General features: G+C 47.5%; 1 protein-coding gene across 4 annotated transcripts in view; it reads right to left on the bottom strand.

Moving 5' to 3' along the window:
* The window catches only part of LOC142575821 (uncharacterized), a 262,670-nt gene that overhangs the window by 95,395 nt on the left and 147,731 nt on the right, over positions 1–19,544 (bottom strand). The window lies entirely within an intron of this gene.

Genomic DNA, 19,544 nt, shown 5'->3' with positions numbered 1-19,544 from the left:
ATAAACGCGAAGAAGAAAGAGCGTTATATAACAATAGTTTGTTTTACAGGTAACATACCCTGACACCGGCGTCTAACCATCTGCATTGTTTATGGCTTATGTGTTCAGTTTGGTAATTCCGTGCCAAATGTTCGCGAAAGAGAACACCGATAGTTTTAACAGTCTGGGAAAATTCAATTTCGTTATTATTAAGGGTTAGCTTGAGAGACATTTCGTTTAATTTGGATTTCGCACGGAACAGTAGAGTCTTGATTTTGTAGCAAATAATGTGTAGTGAATTTGCTATAGTCCAGGCATATATTTCATTTAGTACTTCATTTGCAGACACCATGAGGTCATCAGCCATTTCACCAAGAAGAATAGACAGGTGCCATCCGCGCAGATTACACAATCTACAGAATTGTCAATTTGTACAATGTCATCAATAGTAACATTAAATAACAGGGGTAACAGACCGCTCGAGTTATTCCCGTCTGTAAGAAAGGTGGCTGCTTACTAATACAAAACTACTCTCCAATATCTTTAACTTCTACGTGTTGTAAAATGCTGGGGCGTATCATTACAAAATACATAAACGGGTTCCTTGAAAAACACTCCATAATAAGTAATTTTCAACATGGTTTTAGAAAGGGCTACTCAACAGTGACAATTAGTTACATTAGTCCATACTTCGGCAAAAACATTAGATGATAATGATCAAATTGACGCTGTACTTATGGATTTTAGCAAAGCGTTTGATAGAGTGTCATTCAAAGCTAATACAGAAACTAAAAGAGATTAACCTTCCCGACATTTTCATTTCCTGAATTGCTGATTATTTAACCAACAGAGCACAGTTTGTTTCATTTGATGGCAACGACTCGAATTGTCGTCCAGTCAGCTCACGAGTGCCCCAGGGAAGTGTCCTTGGACCATTGCTATTTCAGCTGTATATGAATGATATTGTTACCATCATTACACCAGGAACACAAATTCGATTGTTTGGAGATGACTGTGTGTTATTTTGTCAAATTACTTGCGCGGAAGATCAAAACGAACTTAACGCGAGTCTAGACAATGTGCTTGATTGGTGCAGTGAATTTTCTGTGGCAGTTAACACAGAAAAACTGTTTTAACTCAGTTAACCCATAAAAAGAATCCGTTAAACAATACATCTCAACTAGATCGAGTCATCAACAATAAAACAGGCTTATAGCTACAAGTACTTCGGCGTAACGATAACTAACGATCTTACCTGGAACTTGCATGTAGAAAACATATGCTCGTCTGCTTTCCGTAAGCTATGTTCTCTAAAGCATAAGCTTATAAATGCCCCCCTTCCCCCCCAAATATTAAACACCTAACACATTACACCTACATCCGACTGAAACTAGAATATTGTCACGTGGTGGTGACGTTGAAGAACACAGTAGCAAATACTGTGAAAGACAAAACTAACTTTTATTGGGCGAACCTGTGCCCAGAAAAACAGGCTACACTTATACCACAACGATAGCGGCGAACACGGTCGGCGATCGTCGAAAATCTGATCAGCGGGTCAAGTGCGTCGGCTTTTATACAGCCAGTCATCGAATGTTCCAGACTAATCGTTGTGACCCGCATGCCTTCCACAAAGTTCTACAACATTCGAGTCACGCGATTAAATCAGATAACACAAGGTTCGGCGACAACAGACAGCGGATAGAAGCATCGATAACTTTCCAGAAACTTCGGATACATGCAAACGCGACCCGCGCTCTGCGATAACATTTGTTAGGTGGCGAAACCTTGTCGCCCGTTAAATATAAGTACGCGTGTCAATACCCCCCTCTTAAAAAGCATCGACCCAATGCTGCAAACAAACGAAAGTAATAAAAGAAAAGCACTCCTAGCAAAGAAAACAACAAAATAAGGAAGTTCGTCAGCGTTCGTAAAAGGGTTTAAGACGCACCACGTGGACCACTTCAGATCGTGCGCGGCGTCGCTGTGAATGCGAAATGCCGTCTGGCACGACCTCATAGTCCAGTGCGCCAATACGTCGGATGACCTTGTAGGGTCCGAAATATCGTCGCAGTAGTTTTTCACTGAGTCCTCGTCGGCGTATCGGGGTCCACACCCAAACACGGTCGGCGGGCTGGTACTCGACGAAGCGTCGTCGGAGGTTGTAGTGTCGGCTGTCGGTCCTCTGCTGGTTCTTGATCCGCCGACGGGCGAGCTGTCGGGCTTCTTCGGCGCGCTGGAGGTAGGTAGCGACGTCAAGGTTCTCCTCGTCAGTGAAGTGCGGCAGCATGGCGTCGAGCGTCGTCGTCGGGTTCCTGCCGTAGACCAGCTTGAACGGCGTGATCTGTGTTGTTTCTTGCACCGCCGTGTTGTAAGGGAATGTTACGTACGGCAGGACGGCATCCCAGGTCTTGTGTTCGACGTCGACGTACATCGCTAGCATGTCGGCGAGGGTCTTACTCAGCCGCTCCGTAAGACCATTCATTCGTCTGCGGGTGGTAGGCCGTTGTCCTCCTGTGCCTTGTCTGACTGTATTTCAGAATGGCTTGGATGAGCTCCACTGTAAAGGCCGTTCCTCTGTCGGTGATGATGACTTCTGGGGCGCCATGTCGCAGCAGCATGTTTTCGACGAATAATTTCGCCACTTCGGCTGCGCTACCTTTCGGCAGTGCTTTTGTTTCAGCGAAGCGGGTGAGGTAGTCCGTCGCCACGACGATCCACTTATTTCCGGTTATTGACGTCGGAAAGGGTCCCAGCAAGTCCATCCCTATCTGCTGGAATGGTCGGCAAGGAGGCTCGATTGGCTGTAGTAATCCGGCTGGCCTTGTCGGCGGTGTCTTGCGTCGCTGACAGTCTCGGCATGTTCTGACATAACGGGTGACGTCGGCGGTCAGGCGCGGCCAATAATACTTTTCTTGTATTCTCGACAGTGTCCGGCAAAATCCGAGGTGTCCAGCGGTCGGATCGTCATGTAGGGCGTGCAATACTTCTGGACGAAGTCCTGACGGGACAACAAGAAGGTAATTGGCGCGGACTGGTGAGAAGTTCTTCTTCACGAGTAGATTGTTTTGAAGCGTGAAGGAAGATAATCCGCGCTTAAATGCCCTGGGGACAACGTCGGTGTGCCCTTCCAAATATTCAACGAGGCCTTTTAGCTCTGCAGGGCTGCCCGTTGCTGTTCAGCGAAGTCTTCCGCGCTTATAAATCCAAGGAAGGCGTCGTCATTCTCGTCATCTTGCGGCGGAGGGTCAATGGGTGCGTGTGATAGGCAATCGGTATCGGAGTGTTTTCGCCCGGACTTGTACGTTACAGTGATGTATTGTTGTAGTCTGAGGCTCCACCGCGCCAGTCGTCCTGAAGGATCCTTTATATTCGCTAGCCAACACAACGCGTGATTTTCACTCACGACTTTGAATGGCCTGCCATAAAGATAAGGACGAAATTTAGCTGTAGCCCAAACGATGGCGAGGCATTCCTTTTCGGTCGTAGAATAGTTGCCTTCCGCTTTTGATAGCGACCGGCTAGCGTAAGCTATCACCTGTTCGACTCCGTTTCTTCTCTGGACTAGAACGGCACCGAGGCCTAGGCTACTGGCGTCAGTATGGATTTCTGTATCGGCGTACTCGTCGAAGTGCGCAAGTACCGGCGGCGACTGCATGCGTCGTTTGAGTTCTTCAAATGCGTCGGCCTGCGGCGTTTCCGACTTGAAGTCAACATCACATTTAGTTAGACGTGTCAAAGGCTCGGCGATGCGTGAAAACTTCTTGACAAAGCGCCTGTAGTAGGCACACATGCCAAGGAATCTACGCACTGCCTTCTTGTTGATGGGGTGCGGGAACTGTGCGATGGCAGCTGTCTTTTGCGGGTCTGGACGCACACCAGATTTGCTGATTACGTGTCCTAGGAACAGAAGCTCATCGTAAGCGAAGCGGCATTTTTCCGGCTTCAGAGTAAGCCCTGACGACTTGATGGCCTCTAGTACTGTCGCAGGCCGCCTGAGGTGATCGTCGAAATTTACAGCGAGGACGACGACGTCATCCAAATAAACGAGACAGGTCTGCCACTTCAATCCTGCTAACACCGTGTCCATAACGCGCTGGAACGTTGCAGGCGCCGAGCACAGTCCGAGTGGCATAACTTTGAACTCGTAGAGGCGGTCTGGGGTGATGAATGCCGTCTTTTCGCGATCTCTTTGGTCGACTTCTATTTGCCAATAGCCAGACTTGAGGTCCATCGACGAGAAGTATTCAGCGTTGCAGAGCCGATCCAATGCGTCGTCTATTCGTGGGAGGGGGTATACGTCCTTCTTCGTGATCTTGTTCAGACGACGATAATCGACGCCGAAACGTAGGGTTCCGTCCTTTTTCTTTACCAGGACAACTGGGGATGCCCACGGGCTTTTCGACGGCTGGATGATGTCGTTGCGCAGCATTTCGTCGACTTGTTCTCTTATAGCTGCACGTTCTCGCGGCGAAACTCGGTAAGGGCTCTGGCGGAGTGGTCGAGCGCACTCATCGGTGATTATGCGATGCTTGGCGACTGGTGTTTGTCGAATGCTCGATGACGTCGAAAAGCAGCCTTTGTATCGTCGGAGCAGACTTCTGAGTTGCTGTTGCTTAATCACGGGGAGACTTAGATTAATGTCGTAGTATGCTTCGGGAACCATCGTCGTCCGGGTAGATGCGGCGGAATCCGAGAGGACAAACGCATTGCTGGTTTCCAGAATTTCCTCGATGTGCGCGATCGTCGTGCCCTTGTTGATGTGCTTGAACTCTTGGCTGAAGTTTGTCAGCAACACTTCAGTTTTCCCTCCATGCAGTCGAGCGATCCCTCTTGCGACGCAAATTTCCCGGTCTAGCAGTAGACCTTGGTCGCCTTCGATGACGCCTTCTACGTCAGCGGGGGTTTCGGTGCCGACCGAAATAACAATGCTCGAGCGAGGCGGGATGCTCACTTGATCTTCGAGAACACTCAAGGCGTGGTGACTGCGAAAGCTCTGCGGCGGTATCGCTTGATCTTCCGACAGTGTTATCGATTTTGACTTCAGGTCTATGATTGTGCCGTGATGGTTCAGGAAGTCTATGCCGAGAATGACGTCTCGTGAACACTGTTGGAGGATAACGAAGGTGGCAGGGCAAGTCCGGTCATGAACGGTTATTGTTGCCGTGCAGATTCCAGTCGGCGTGATGAGGTGTCCTCCAGCGGTCCGAATTTGGGGGCCCTCCCATGCAGTCTTAACCTTCATCCACTGGGCGGCGATGTGTCCACTCAATACAGAGTAATCGGCCCCTGTGTCGACTAAGGCAGTGACTGCGTGGCCGTCGAGAAGTACGTCGAGGTCGGTGGTTCTTTGTCTGGCGTTGCAGTTGGGTCTTGGCGTCGGATCACGGCTGCGTCGTGTTGAACTGAAGCTGGAACGTCGCGTCGTCAAGCCGTCTTTCGTCGGTGTAGTGTTGGCTTCCTGACTTCGTCGGGACGGCGGCGTGTCGTCATTAGGTCGTCGAGATGGTTTCTTTGTCGTCTTCGTCGGCGGCGGAGGATCTTCGTCAGTTCGACGAACAGCAACCGCACCTCGATCGGTTGCTGCTTTTAATTTTCCGGATATGAGCTCGCTGACCGGCCCCGGGCTGGGCCTGTGTATGGTCGGCGCTGCGGTGAGAGGTAGCGGCCTGGTGATGGCGAACGCGACGGTCGTCGAGAGCTCCACTGAGTAGCGGCGAGGTATTCGGCGATATCGCGAGGGCGTTCACATTGCTGCGGGCGCGGAGCGTTGACGGCGAAACCTCGCAGTCCTATCTCCCGGTATGGGCATCGGCGATACACATGGTCGGCTTCTCCGCAGTGATAGCAAAGCGGGCGGTGGTCGGGGGCTCGCCAAATGTCCTTCCTCGCGTAGGTGCGCTGGGCGACGGGTGGGCGTGCTGGCAGCGGCGGCGGCGAACGACGGAATTGCGTCGTTGCAGGGCCCTGGCGTGGCCGCGGGGGGGGGGGGGGGGGGGGGGGGGACCTTGACGGCGTGCGACGGCGGCGTATGTCATCGCTTCTAGCTGTGGCTGCGGTAATTGTGGTTGCAGCTCGGGAACTCCAAGCGATCGGTGCACCTCTTCTTTCACGATGTCGGCGATCGAAGCCACTTGGGGCTGCGACGAAGGCAGGACCTTGCGCAGTTCTTCGCGCACAATGGCCCTGATGGTCTCCTGAAGGTCGCCGGAATCCAGTCCTTGGATGGCGTACTGCAGCGTGAGCCCCTGGCGGTTATATTGCCGGGTGCGCATCTCCAGAGTTTTCTCGATCGTAGATGCCTCTGCAGAAAACTCAGCTACGGGTCTTCGGCGGGTTACGAATTAGTCCTGCGAAAAGTTCTTGCTTGACGCCCCGCATCAGGAAGCGGACTTTTTTCTCCTCTGACATTTCCGGGTCGACGTGCCGGAAAAGACGGGCCATCTCCTCCGTGAAGATCGCGATCGTCTCGTTTCGCAGCTGCACTCTGGTTTCTAGTAGTGCTTGGGCTCGCTCTTTTCGCACGACGCTTGTAAACGTTTGCAAGAAGCCGCTTCGGAACAGGTCCCACTTCGTTAAGGTGGCTTCTCGATTTTCGAACCAGGTCCTGGCGGAGTCTTCCAGGGCGAAATAGACATGCCGCAGCTTGTCGTCGCTGTCCCAACTGTTAAACGTTGCGACCCTCTCATACGTCTCGAGCCAGGTTTCCGGGTCCTCGAATTTTGATCCGCGGAACGTCGGAGGTTCCGTCGGCTGCTGCAGCACGATGGGGGACGCTGGGGCTGCCATTGGGGTTGCCTTGTCCACAATCTTCTTGGTCTTCTCAGGTAGAAGTCCGTGCTCTGGGGGCAGCTGTTGAAGACGGCCGCTTGCTCGATGCTCCGGGACTACGTAGGTGTTCTCTTTGCGGTCCGGGCTTGGATCACGGCTTGTCGGGGGCGTCCGGTACATGAACGAAAAGCACCTCCACCAGATGCCACGTGGTGGTGACGTTGAAGAACACAGTAGCAAATACTGTGAAAGACAAAACTAACTTTTATTGGGCGAACCTGTGCCCACAAAAACAGGCTACACTTATAGCACAACGATAGCGGCGAAACGGTCGGCGATCGTCGAAAATCTGATCAGCGGGTCAAGTGCGTGGGCTTTTATACAGCAGTCATCGAATGTTCCAGACTAATCGTTGGGACCTGCATGCCTTCCACAAAGTTCTACAACATTCGAGTCACGCGATGAAATCAGATAACACAAGGTTCGGCGACAACAGATAGCGGATAGAAGCGTCGATAACTTTCCAGAAACTTCGGATACATGCAAACGCGTCCCGCGCTGTGCGATAACATTTGTTACGCGGCGAAACGTGGTCGCCCGTTAAATATAAGTACACGTGTCAATATGCATCTATAGTGTGGGACCCTTTTACTTAAGGAAATATTAATAAACTTGAACGAATTCAAACGAAATGCTGTGAGGTTTGTATATTCAAAATTTAAATTCAGGGATTTTCCTACCGGTCTTATGGTGACTAAAAATATTGAAACACTTGAAGATCGAAGGAGGATATTTCACCGTTACTTCCTTCATTTGATACTCAATCGTGAATTCCTAATAGACTCCTCCTTATACTTATCCCCTCTATCTACCCGACATACCCGACACCATCACACGCAGTCCACTAACGGCATATTTTGTGAAAGCAAACTGTTGTAAATTTTCTTTTTTCCCGCATACCATATCTGAACGGAACCATCTTACAACTTTGTCGCAATTTTAATAACAATTGGTATTCCCGCCGTCTATACTGTATTGTGTTCCGCATTCCTATTCTTATTCTTGTTGTACATTTACTATGTTGTGCCTGTCCTGCTTGGACACTGTTGTGGTCTACACTATGCAAAAAACTAAATAAAAAATATGTATTGTGTACAATTCTGATACACTTTATCGTCTCTATCAGTTTACAATGCATGCAGGACATGCTCATAAGCCATCTAAAAATTAATAAAAATGGCATCAGCTTGAAATTTGAAGTTAAATAGTGATGCGAAGTGATGGGTTATCTCAACTTATTGTGTTATAGTTGAGAAACCTTTTCTAAAACCATGTTGCATAGGTTATAGTAGTTTATTTCGTCTAAGTGCGTCATGATTGCTTTACTCACTGTTTCCGATAAGTCAAAGTAGCAAATTGTCGTTAATACGAATCTATGTGTTCCCACGCGTAATTTATTGCCTTCTTTATGAATGGGGCTTGTTTTGGCGTATAGCCAATCTTTAGGGCAGAGAAGCTGTATTCAGCGATTCGGAAAATAGAATACGCAAAGAGGGTGCCACTTGCTGCGCGTGTCGTTTCAAAAACACATTTATTGTATAATCGGAGCTCGCCGCCTTGGTGGTGTATATTTGCGAAATCAAGCTTAATATGCCTGACTCTGCTATCACAGCATTGCCCGTCCGGACGTCAGCCACTGCCACGGGCACACTCGAGGTCAGCGAGCGCGTGAAAATATCAACGTGCGGATTTAGACTAAGTGGCACGTGTATTTGTTACAATGCGCACGTCTTCTGTGACCAAACCTGCCACTTCTGTTTTACTCCTCACGCCTTCTGCTTTCGATAAGTATAGCGCCAAAACGTGTTTGGTTGGTGCCATATGAAAATCAGTAACGTACTTGAAAAAAATTGTATTTTGCAGTTTTTATTTCTAGCTTGAATTAGCATGTGAACTCTCTCATCTCTGCAGAATTTATCTTTTTTCTTTGTTCTCATTTTAATTTTTCTTGTAGGTTAATTAGGATCTGCGTGATCCACGGTATCTTTCGCTCAGTTCTTCTGAATCTTGTTGGTACGAAATTTTTTGCAGTGCATTGTAGCCTTTTTTAGTTTTACCCGAACGGCCGTTAGCGCGTCCGCAGGGTTGACCTGAGAAACTATTCAAGGTTTCTTCTTAAGTAGTCAGTAAAACTCTCATCATTAACTCGCCTAAATCTTTTGAAAACAGAAAATTAAATACGGGATTTTACGGTGCCAAAATCACGATTTGTCTGTGAGGCACGCTGTAGCAGGGGACTACGGAATAACCTAAATCTAAGTACACGGATGTCCCCTCACTGAGGCCCCGTTTAAATGCGGCCACCGTGGTTGGGATTCGATTCGGCGACTTCGTGCTTAGCAGCCCAACATCACTGCCAGTAAGCAACCCCGGCGAGTTTCTTTGAAAGCAATTCGCGATGGTTCGATCTTGCAGCCAGCACTCATGCTCGGAGCGAAAAATGTTAGAGCCAGCATCTCGTGTTTGCAATCCCTTCTTCAATGCGTATACGCGGTTTTATCGACTGCGGTACCAAAGCAAGATCAAGTACTGAACAGGCATGTTCGCGAACGTTCCGAAGGTTCTTTGAAGATTTGTGAAAAGAAAAAATCTGAACATTGTATCAAACAGGTGCTGACAGTTTTTTGCATTGCTCTTGCCGATAGTTAACTTATCCCGTCTATCTCAGCTAGATTAAATCACGAGTTAATAACAGCTCCCTACACTTCTTAATTCTTCTCTCTAGGCAAGCATGCACTTTCATAAGGTATTCCTCAGGCGCTCCACGGCCTCCATAAAGAGCATCTAATAACAACGACGTAATATGTAACTGAACAGTGCACAAAGAACTTTCGTGGTTCTCTATTCCGGGCTCATTTTGAAATGTTACACTTATTTTTATCCTGATAGATATGCCACCTCCACGGCCGTCACGGTCTGCGCGAATCAATGGATACGAGATAGGTTTTGAGGAAAAAAGACAACATTAAGAAGATATAGTTAAAATACTGGTCTGATCAATTAGTACGCCTTACCTGATAAGCTCAAGCAGGCTAGGTGGCTGTGCGTCACCACCCCGTTTCGAAGGGGATACAAAAAATCATACCTGTGAGGCAGTGGCACGGGCGCAAGGAGCACCACGTGACCCTCCCCCCCCCCTTTCAGATCTGCGGGGAGGGGGGAAGCAAGTCGTTTGCCCCCCTCCCCTCCACACTTTCGAAAGCCGGGAGTACGGCGCCCGGAGTCCATACCAAGATAACTCAAGTCTACAGAAAGTCACTTGAATCCCTGATAATGGGGCTCTGGCTTCTCCACCACATTCACACTGTCTCGTCCACATTGTTTATTCAGTGCACTCATCACCATTACGCGCTAGTATATAGCACACATAGCCTAATTGGTTCCAGCTGGTAAATTTCTTCGCCTCTGCACGTCTGAAGTAGTCTTTCAACACTGGATCTAGGCTTTATTTAGGACTCGGCCTGCTTGGTCTGTCATACTAGGAACCGCAATAGTGCAGTTGAGGTTCCCAGTACTTTAGAGACTGCTTTGCTTTATTTGGCCGTGAAAGGTGTTCCCGCGGTGAAGCCAGAGGCAGCACGAAGCGTTCGCATCTCGCAGCCAGCGCTCCTCATAACGCCAGCGTTGGAACAGCGAGTGCTCGTCGCCATCGAGGCAGATGTGTTTATTTGTCTGTGCGTGTCTGGAGCCATGCTTGTCGTAGGCGTATCTATCGTTTCGGTGGCGGGGGAGGCATCCCATTGCCTCCCTCCACAGTCAGAAGTGAACGGGAAACGTAGGATACAGGTGCACACTTGTGAAAGCGGGCACCACTCGGCCGCATGCTGGCAAATGCCAGAAAACAGCTGATGCCGAGTTTTCTCGCAGAATTGCGTCCACATATTTGCGATTTCTTTATTACGTGTCCCCTGCTTACGTAGCTAGGATTGTCTTTCCGACGGCGCCGTCACGTGTTCCATAGCAAACGACGCTCGGCCGGCCGCAATGAGCAGTTAAGGGTTGCCGTATCTTGCGGTGCGAGATGCTTGCAGGACGCGCCTTGCGAGCCTGCACTGCTGAGAAAGGTGTCGCTGGGAGGTCCAAGACAAGTTTAATCTGCGACCCCTTGCACGATCCCGTGTTTGTTGGGGCCGTCTAGTCTAACCATATTTGAAAACGCAAAATTGAGATTTGCTTTCTATAATTTACTGGTATTTAATCCGTGTTGTCACTTTCCCCATTCCGTCGCTAGGTTGAATGAATTTTCGTCTGCTAAGGGCAAAGTTGTCTATTCAGCAATCAACGGATCTTTTCGTGACCTTAAGGAACAACTGGCGATATTTTGGCGACTTATAAGTTCGAAAGCTTGCTTGAAAAATGACCTTATAAAACGCGTTCCACTAGCGAAAAGCGGTATGTAAGTGGCGGAAACTCGCTCTACGACGCATAGGCGCCGTGACCATGATGAACCCACGGTTGCCTTCACATTGGTAGCTTGCACATTGCGATTGTGTTTCACAGCAAAGTAGTCATCATGGGCATCGTAGAACTCGCAAAATTGAAGTCACCTTATTATATACAAAATCTTTTTGAATGCGCTTAAAGGCTGTGGGTTCTGTGGTGTCACTAAACCATTCGATTAGTAGGCAATAAAGCTATTTTACCAAAACCCAATGGGATAAATCTTTTGTTCAAATTTTGAACACGAGAGGTGAGTAAGGCTGATCGACTGGGTAAAGAAAGACCTAAATATCGGAACGGCTGAGCTCGTTCACGCGCGTCTGAATAAATCGCTTCCGTTTCTCGCAGCCTTCGAACCGATCAGTCCTTCACGGCGGCATTCCGAAACATCAAGGGCAAACATGAGGCAGTTGACCTGCACAAACCTCGGGTAATTGTCATCGCCGTGTTAACATGCGGCCAAACGTGTTCTGCGGAATGTAGTTCTGGTACCACGAACTTCGAGATGCGTAAAAGATTTATGGATAATGTGTTGACTAAGCGAATTTTCATGCTCGCAAAACTACGTTTCTTGTGTTCTTTTGAATCGTGCTGTATTTGTAACGTTCAAGTCTGAAGGTAATGAAAAACTCAAGCTGTCATAATCGGTTATGTACATATTAGAGGTAGGCAATCGAATATCTACTTTTTCGGATACGAATCAAATACGAATAGTAAGTATGGATTATCAAATAGACAAACGCAGACGCCATATCTACAGCTGGAATATTTATTTTAGTATAATTAGAAACTCGCTCGTATTGAAACTATCACGAATAATTGCGCTCGTTCTAACACAATATAGCTAGAACCGCCATGAAAAGAACCGCGCTGCTGGCGGCTTGGCACTTTTAGAATTTTATGACAAACTACGTTTCGCGGAATGAGAGGTTGCTGAATGACGAGCTTTCCAAAAAGGCAAAATAAGTAGTTGCTGAAAGACTAGAAGTTGTGGAAAAGCAAAACGAAAAAGCTAAGTGGTATTTGTGTGCCCAAGACACAATAACGGGCCTGTTACAAGAAAAACATCACTGGTTCTAACGTAAAAGCTAAAACTGCTACATGACTAGAGTGCAAGAAGGATGAGAGGAACACCAGAAGCGAAAATAGCTGATTATCGTGTTTTCGGTTAAAAGAAAGGGAGCAGAGGAGCCCGGTATTTTAAGGGCAGCGTTTCTGTAAGAACACTCGCCGACAGCTGTTAGTCTGAACGATACGAAAACAACAGATACCGAAGAAAAGTAAAGCATAGAGTAAATTATTTGTTGTTTTTGATTAAATTCAAATATGAGAAGCTCAAGGGAAATGGAGGAAGGAACAACATGCTGACGGTGAGAGCCGTATCCACGAGATCCGCATTACGTGCGGGTTGCACTACCAATTGTGCTGAGGCGACGACGGCAGTACCCACACCCATGCCTAATTCTTGGGTATTTATGTACAAGGTCTGACTCAAGGAGCGTCAACCAGCGCCGCAGTTTCCCCGCAGAACCGGAAACAGAGCCTTTATTACCGAATTTATTTGCATTGCTTTAAAATCTTTGTCACTGTTCTACTTCTGATAATTACATTACACAATACTTTGTTCAGGAGGGAGGTGGGGAACAGGAATCAGACTAACAGATCGTCGCTGAGAAATAGCTTGTGAGTTTCGATATTAGAACCTACCAAATAGTTACTTGTCGAATACGAATAAAATATTACACACCAACTATTGGTATACGAAACTTCGAATATTCGCTCACCCTATAGTGTATACATTAGTAAATTCAAGGCCTCTGTATACCCTGCTGGTAATTCACTATTTTCCTTCAGATGCACGAAAATTACACCAACATGACACGTCTAGGTAGACGATTTACTTCTTGTTAGCTTTTATATTAGAGTGTTTCAAAGCACCTATGTTCTTAAATTTCACTTCACAGTTATAGCTACAATTTAAGCGACATTTTTCTCTCAGTTCAGCGACACGGTAGAACAAATATTGGCAACACTTTTATGTGCGAATGAAAACGAGATCTGTCGATATAGAAAAAAAAATTGCGAGCGCTTGTTATTCCTAGCTTTGTCTCCTATTAGACCATCTATTTGCAAACACATACCTTGCGAGGTTTCAAGAAGGGTTATCTAGCCCTCGAGATTGATTGAATATATTATGAGTGGCCCCTCGTAACTTCTGCATTCATACAGCTTTAATTTCAGAATGCTGACCTTGTTGACGCCATGCTTTTTCTCTCTTTATTTGCACTTGCAGCACAGATATTCTGCGCGGCAATCGTGTTGACACTAAGGTTGGCTAGCTTCGACCAGAACGGAATTCGTGCCAACAGGCCCGCCTCCTGGATATCGCAGCACACCGGTGGAAAGGCGTTATTGGCTTTTCTCGAAAATTTGGGCATGACAGGTTTTACATTTTGCGACAAATTCAAAATTTCCCTGTATTTATTTGTAATATTATTGATGATGGGAGGCTAACGAGAAAAATAAATTCTCCGGTTGCAGAAACCTTACAGACCATGGGTCATCTGACTGGCTGAATGCGTGAACACAGATGAAAGACTTTGCCAGCCCCTGTCACCTGCCAGGGGGCAATTGTTACACCCTTTACGCAGTAAGTCTGCTCAGCCTGTGTAGCCGCAGGATACAGCACGTCTGCAGAAAGCCCGTCCGGACTGTGGTCACGGGTTGTAGTGCATAAGCAGACATTCGAAAGACTCTGTAGCCCACCTATCGGGAAATTGCATGCACGCATGTGCTGAAAGAACAGGCGCAGTAGTATTTATTTGCACTATTTATTTTCTCTGATTTCTTCATGGTCGCTTGGTTTGAAACAAAAAACGTCGCAGTTTCTGGCGGAATGCGAATCACCGATAGCGACAGCAACTTAGTAGATAGATATACGAAGTAAGGATAGTAGTTTTCATCGGCCGTGTAAACTTGTAAATATTCGCTAACTAAATTAACAAGCACGGAGTCATGCGCGCACAGGTAAACATGAACACATCTCGCTCGATGACCCCGGAAACTCGCTGTCGAAACGCTGTAGCGAGGAATCGCGGCGGCAGCAGTGAGCTAATTAAGTGACCTTCATGCATATCTCGCTTCAACGTGAACGAAGCGTACAAAGCACAGCGCATACGAACCTACCGGCACTACGCGCACTGTGGAAAACGTCTTAGGACGCTTTGAAGACGAGGCCCGCGTGGACGCGCACTTTAGCCACGTCGCAGACCCGGCGCCCGCTCGTCCGCGCCGTAAGCAGCAGGCGCCGGAGACCCCCCCCTCCCCCCTCCCTGTTGCTCGCATAGCCCTCCTACATCGCGCGCTACAGAAGAGGGCACGCTTCCTCACCGCCTCCCTTCGTTGTGCACGCGAGATTGAGTTGCCCCGTTCGCAGGCTCACAATCGCCCGCTTTCTCTCGCACATACAGCATACGGCGCGCGGTGGCGCTTTCATCGTCCTTGGAATGTATACGGAACCTCACGGCGACGGCAGAAATACGCCAGGAGTGTAGATATAACTCCTATCGCAACAATATATCTTCTAATGAATGGAGCAGTGAGGGAGGAAGTTAAGCACAGCTTAAAAAGGCTCTGGTGTGTGTACCTTCATCGTTCGTTGCTTAGTAACAGGCACTGTGACGAAAAAAGTTAGTGGAAACAAAAAGAATGCAGGACAAGTGAAGCACAAACTGTCAACTGAGTTTGAAAAAGGACAAGGAAAAGATTATACCCTGTAGCCGCTATTATCAGCTGCGGGTTACATGCACAAGAAAAGCGGAAGAAACATCATCACAATGAATTAGAACTCGCAAGACGACACACTTGAATCGTGTAGGGGCGATATTATGTTAGAAATTGAGTTTTTTGATGAGATAGTGACACAGACGGCTCACTCACGCAGGCTTCATCACCAGCTGCAACCATGCAATATGCTTTCCATATTTGGCTCGTCACTTTGCGCTAGCTTCTGAGCAGGATTTCCATACCTTAAGAAGACGGTGGTCAACCGCATCTCGTGGAATGCGCAGCCAACTTTCCCGGTTCATTTACTAGGCTGACAGCACATCTGTGCTCCCTGAGCCTCTGATTTAAAGGAAGACTAAAGTGAAAAATGATTTCTTCTGCATCAGTAAATTACTGTTCTACAACACCAAAAACACCACTCTTACAACAATAGGACGTTTGGTAAGCCAGAAAAAGTGAAAGGAAGAAATACGGGTGGCGACGCCGACTTAAGTTCCCGCACCTGGGGGCTGTGACGTCTTGGATTTTGATGGCATCTTCTAGGGCTTACTAATTGTATATAGCGGTACAGATTGACTACATTGTGTTCTAAAGGAACCAAATATCAAACATGGCAAATTCGGGAACCTTTATTCAGCCAACGCGGCCCAAATGCGAAAACATACTTTAGAATCCCTGACGTCACGCTGACGTACCGGCGCTGGGGTGTCGGCGCGAAATTCAGATACTGATACTTGGACCTTCATTCCCTCACCTAATAATCAAACAATTTTTTTCGAAATGACTGCCTGCAGGGTTCTCAAACAATGCTTCATTAGTCTAAACTGATTTATTGTTTCGCTTTAGTGTCCCTTTAAGCACCAGTGCGTTCGTCCAGCATAAGCCTGGTTGCACGTGAACGGTATCTTGTAAAGACTGCCTCTCCGGACATGACGAATGTGCGCGCGTGTCGTGTGCAAATAGGAAGTCATTTACAAGCGTGCAACGAACGAGTTGAATTATATATTTTTTTGTCCCAGAAGATCGCGCGCAGTAGCGCGGGTTTCCACCTGGCCGGTTTTCCGCAGGATATCGCAATCGACGTTTTTCTCACGGTGCTGGTTCAACCTCCAAACCAGCGCGTTATGTGCAAATATTTCGCTTCTACCTAAATCTGCTCACTGAGATACATCACAATGCTGGTTCAGGTGTTCAATCAAGTATTAAAACACTGTAGTGTCGCAAGCTTATTAATTCCTAATTATTCTCTTCACCGTCGCGTACTCCGAAGTTGTAGGACTAAATCGTTCATTGTATCGTTCTTTAATATGAAATACCTAATATATGCGTTCTGCATATATATGCGTGTCGTGCGCCCCGACAATCGAAGAAAATCTCGGGAGGCGGTGGAGATGTCGAAATGGCGCGGAATGTGGAAGCTTTCGTTACGGTAATAGTCAACTCTGCGATAAACGGCAACATCGTTCGTGCTTTTTTTTTTATGGTTAGGCTTTTAACTGCGACGCGACTTCAGCCATGTACAAGAGGCGAAAATCGACACTCGCATCGAACATGTCTGCATTATGCTACGATGCATGCGTTAACGTACGCCGGGCTCACGGTTCAATGACACGACATCCATTCTATTGGCGAGTTCCACATTGACTAACGTGCGCTTCGAGGCCGCGGCACGTCATTGCTCTTTATATTGTGCGCTGTATTAACACGTGTACTCGCTTATCTTTATCGGGCGACCACGTTTCACCGCCTAAGAAATGTTATCGCACAGCGCAGGACGCGTCTGCATGTATCGGAAGTTTCTGGAATGTTATCGATGGTTCCATCCGATGTCTGTCACCGAACCTAGCGTAATCTGATCGCATGTATGCGCGACTCGAATAGTGTAGAGCTTTGTGCAAGAAACGCGGGTCCCAGGGATTAAGTAGCGGGTACTCCAACATTTGGTTGCGATTGTTGCGTACTTTACGCTCAATGCAACAGTAATGTGAACAAACTAGTTGCGCTTTTTGCGTTTACGCTTACGATCCGTGCGAACGATCTGTACGTAGCGCACGTAGTCTGAACGCGGCATAACTCTGGAACATTCGACGACTGATGTATAAAAGCCGACGCGCTTGACCCGCTGATCAGATTTTCGACGATCGCCGACTGTGTTCGCCGTTTTCATCGAGCATCGAGCGTTTTTTTCCGGGCACAGGTTCGCCCAGTGAAGTTAGCTTCGCCATTTACATTTTTGAGGTTTTGTCACCAACCGTCACTACCACGTGACGATATTTAGTTGTAGGCTATCGACCAAGCGGGTTCGTACCGCGAATTCCTGCCTATGTTTCTTTTTCTTTTCATAATGAAGAGACAGAAACGTTGGAAACATGAATCTCATTGACCGTCCCTATACACCGATTCACCCCGTGGAATGCCATGTCAGAAATTGCGCTCTGCTGTCAGTGTAGGTAAGTGAGCAATCAATTCGCTGCTACTTAACGCCGCATCTTTACAATGGCGACCTTTAGTACTACGGTCAGCCTCCGTTATATAGTCGTTGAGGGGAGTACAAGTATAAAAATAAAACAGTTATGTATGAACAAGAAATAACAGAGGATGGATGCTCGACTTGAAGTAGCTTTTATTCAAAGCAATGCCATAAGATTAACTTCAAGTTGAGCAAGTTCCTTGCGCTCTGATTACATCATTCTATTGGACTTCGCTTCTTTCTTTTTTTTTTTCCTTAGCGTACAGCGGACCGCATGAGTTTTTATATGCACCCGGTAACCTATTGAAGAGCAATGTGCTCGATGATTTGTGGATAGCTCCGACGATCCGCACACCATGTGCGTGATACACCAGAGCCTATTTATCAATCGCAGTTTCCATTCCTTGTAGCTTTACTATGCTGTATCACGTACACGTGCTCAGCTGCTATACCATATCTCGCCAAGCAATGAGGAAAAGCTATACTAATGAGCATCTTTGAACGACGGAAGCTGCGTCTCGAAATATTTTCCACGTGGGGAGCCGAACGTACCGGTACGTCCAATACATGTATGGTATTCACGTTATGACTTGGAAATGCCGGCTTTCCAGTGGAAAGCGAGTGCCCACAGCATTCGACACTAGACCAACACTACCCAGCGTCCCGTGGGACTGTCCCGGACTTGCAGCTATTCGGCGGCGTCGTCTGAATCAGTGGATCCGCTCTTGACAGTTAATAGGCCCTTCACTGCCACTACGACAAACATCTGTCGCGTTTTGATGTACCGTTATGATTTTATATTCGCAGCGGGTCTTCAGGGCTACTGCCCTGAACAGCCAGAGGCTAGATATCTTTAGACCTTTGCCATCCTTCTTTCAATGAAGTGCATTTGAATCTTTATTATGAGGCAAACGCGCAAGTAGTACAAGCTGTTTGCTAGCTTTGCATTCAGTGTGGCACAGCTGGAGCCATGGAAACTTAACGCAGACTGCCCTCCTAAACCTAGAAAGCTCGTAACGCCTGAAGTGCCAGAGAAGGGCTGCACAGGGTGCTCCAACTACCACGCATCAAGATTTAAAAAGATGCAAATGCCACGTGTAGTGGGCAGAACCAAGGTAGTGTTGCCTGCCGTCGCTTGGAGATACTGTACCAGGAAACATAAATACCCAAGAAAGTGGACGGGGAAACGGCACCACGGTAGCTCAATTGGTAGAACATCGCATGCGAAATGCGAAGGTTGTGGGATCGTTCCCCACCTGCGGCGAGTATTCTTTTCTCGTATTCCGCCTGATTACATAATTAGGCATAATTATTTGTCACTTTTGCCAATATTACAATGACATAAAGAATGTAAATGAAAAAATTGTAGAACAACATGAAAAAATCCCGATACAGCTTTTTCGGTTGCTTATTACGTGCTACATAAAAGAGTTTTTCCGAGCGTGAAATAAACCCCCGCGAATGCAGGCGAAATTGCCGCACAACTGACCGCTCAAAGCACTTTGCGTGTATTCGGTCCACCGGATGAAACTGTTGAGGAAGTAAATCAAGGATAACGATAAGTTGTGCTTGTCATCTTTCCAAATGCGCTTCCAAAAACGGCCATATATATATATATATATATATATATATATATATGGGCAGGGACGACAGCTAACGTCGGCCTCGTTTAAGCCCATGACCATAACTGCAGCCTAAGAGGAGGGCATTGTTCTTACCATCGCTTATAGACCCCACCAAGAATACGTCACCGTGATCTCTGATCCACGAGCTGATTGCACAACTTCATCCAAGGCCAGCTCTGCGCTGCCGCCCACCGCATCATTCGCCGAGCCACAGTCATTAGCTGCCGTCATTAGCAACATCGTATGGACCGCAGGCCACGTTTCTCTTGGCGTCAAGCAGTGAGCCTTTGTCATCGCCCGAGCCCATGTCACACGTGCGCCGAATTGAGAAGTCGATGCAGCCTGTGAGCGTTGTTGTGCATAAACCACGACAATGCGTGATAGTAACCCTGTAATAAGCAACATATCATAAA

Source organism: Dermacentor variabilis, chromosome 3 (assembly GCF_050947875.1).
Source record: "Dermacentor variabilis isolate Ectoservices chromosome 3, ASM5094787v1, whole genome shotgun sequence".
NCBI lineage: Eukaryota > Metazoa > Arthropoda > Arachnida > Ixodida > Ixodidae > Dermacentor > Dermacentor variabilis.
The sequence above is the reverse complement of the archived record's forward strand: the minus strand, read 5'-3'. Positions and strand labels throughout refer to the sequence as shown.